Source organism: Theropithecus gelada, unplaced genomic scaffold (genome assembly GCF_003255815.1).
Source record: "Theropithecus gelada isolate Dixy unplaced genomic scaffold, Tgel_1.0 HiC_scaffold_4231, whole genome shotgun sequence".
NCBI lineage: Eukaryota > Metazoa > Chordata > Mammalia > Primates > Cercopithecidae > Theropithecus > Theropithecus gelada.
In genome coordinates, this window is record NW_020260785.1 from 1,413 (window position 1) to 3,798 (window position 2,386).

At 39.9% G+C, this 2,386-nt stretch overlaps 1 pseudogene; it reads left to right on the forward strand.

Moving 5' to 3' along the window:
- The first annotated feature begins 531 nt into the window (after positions 1-531).
- LOC112617780 lies at positions 532-2,373 on the forward strand (annotated as a pseudogene).
- Positions 2,374-2,386: the final 13 nt, after the last annotated feature.

Sequence of the window (2,386 nt, forward strand, 5' to 3'; positions counted from 1 at the left end):
AAAGTGATATTTGGAAGCCCTTAGAGGGCTCTGGTGAAAAAGGAAATATCCTCAAATGAAGTCTAGAAAGAAGCTTTCTGAGAAACTGCTTAGTGTTCTGTTAATTCACCTCACAGAGTTACAACTGTATTTCGTGGATCACTTTGCTAGCCTTATTTCTGTGGAATCTGAGAACAGATATTTCGGATCCCGTTGAAGACTATAGGGCCAAAGGAAATATCCTCCGATAACAAAGAGAAAGACGCTTTCTGAGAAACTTCTTTGTGTTCTGAGAAATCATCTCACAGAGTTACAGCTTTCCCCTCAAGAAGCCTTTCACTAAGACATTTCTTGTGGAATTGGCAAAGTGAAACTGCTCTGTGATGTGTGACTTCCACTCACAGAGTTACATCTGTATTTCATGGATCTCTTTGCTAGCCTTATTTCTGTGCAATCTGAGAACAGATATTTCGGATCCCTTTGAAGAGTATAGGGCCAAAGGGAATATTCTCCGCTAACAAAGACAAAGAAGGTTTCTGACAAAATTCTTTGTGTTCTGTGAAATCATCTCACAGAGTTACAGCTTTCCCCTCAAGCAGCCTTTCGCTAAGACAGTTGTTGTGGAATTGGCAAGGTGATATTTGGAGGCCCATAGAGGGCTATGGTGAAAAAGGAAATATCCTCAGATGAAATCTGGAAAGAAGCTTTCTGAGAAACTGCTTAGTGTTCTGTTAATTCATCTCACAGAGTTACATCTGTATTTTGTGGATCTCTTTGCTAGCCTTATTTCTGTGGAATCTGAGGTCAGATATTTCGGATCCCTTTGAAGACTATAGGTCCAAAGGAAATATCCTCTGATAACAAAGAGAGAGAAGATTTCTCAGAAACTTCTTTGTGTTCTGTGAAATCATCTCACAGAGTTAGAGACTTCCCCGCAAGAAGCCTTTCGCTAAGAGGAGTTCTGGTGGAATTGGCACAGGGATATTTGGAAGCCCATAAAGGGCTATGGTGAAAAAGGAAATATCCTCATATGAAATCTGGAAAGAAGATTTCTGAGAAACTGCTTAGTGTTCTGTTAATTCATCTCACAGAGTTACATCTATATTTCGTGCATCTCCTTGCTAGCCTTATTTCTGTGGAATCTGAGAACAGATATTTCAGATAACTTTGAAGACTATAGGGCCAAAGGAATTATCCTCCGACAAGAAAGAGAAAGAAGCTTTCTCAGAAACTTCTTTGTGTGCTGTGAAATCATCTCACAGAGTTACAGCTTTCCCCTCAAGAAGCCTTTCGCTAAGACAGTTCTGGTGGAATTCGCAAAGGGATATTTGGAAGCCCATAGAGGGCTATGGTGAAAAAGAAATATCCTCAGATGAAATCTGGAAAGAAGCTTTCTGAGATACTGCTTAGTGTTCTGATAATTCATCTCACAGAGTTACACCTGTATTTCGTGCATCTCTTTGCTAGCCTTATTTCTGTGGAATCTGAGAACAGATATTTCGGATCCCTTTGAAAACTATAGGGCCAAAGGAAATATCCTCCGACAACAAAGAGAAAGAAGCTCTCTGTGAAACTTCTTTGTGTTCCGTGAAAGCATCTCACAGAGTTACAGCTTCTCCCTCAAGAAGCCTTTCGCTAAGACAGTTCTTGTGGAATTGGCAAAGGGATATTTGGAAGCCCATATAGGGCTATGGTGAAAAAGGAAATATCCTCATATGAAATCTGGAAAGAAGCTTTCTGAGAAACTGCTTAGTGTTGTGTTAATTCATCTCACAGAGTTACATCTGTATTTCGTGCATCTCTTTGCTGGCGTTATTTCTGTAGAATATGAGAACAGATATTTCAGATAACTTTGAAGACTATAGGGCCAAAGGAAATATCCTCCGATAACAAAGAGAAAGAAGCTTTCTGAGAAACTTCTTTCTGTTTTGTGAAATCATCTCACAGAGTTACAGCTTTCCCCTCAAGAATCCTTTCGCTAAGACAGTTCTTGTGGAATTGGCAAAGTGATTTTTGGAAGCCCATAGAGGGCTATGGTGAAAAAGGAAGTTATTCTCAGATGACATCTGGAAAGAAGCTTTCTGAGAAACTGCTTGGTGTTCTGTTAATTCATCTCACGGAGTTACATCTCTATTTCGTGCATCTCTTTGCTAGCCTTATTTCTGTCGAATCTGAGTACAGATATTTCTGATCCCTTTGAAGACTATAGGGCCAAAGGAAATATTCTCCGATAACAAAGAGAAAGAAGCTTTCTGAGAAACTTCCTTGCGTTCTGTGAAATCATCTCACAGAGTTACAGCTTTCCCCTCAAGAAGCCTTTCGCTAAGACAGTTCTGGTAGAATTGGCAAAGTGATATTTTGAAGCCCACACAGGGCTATGGTGAAAAAGGAAATATCCTCAGATGAA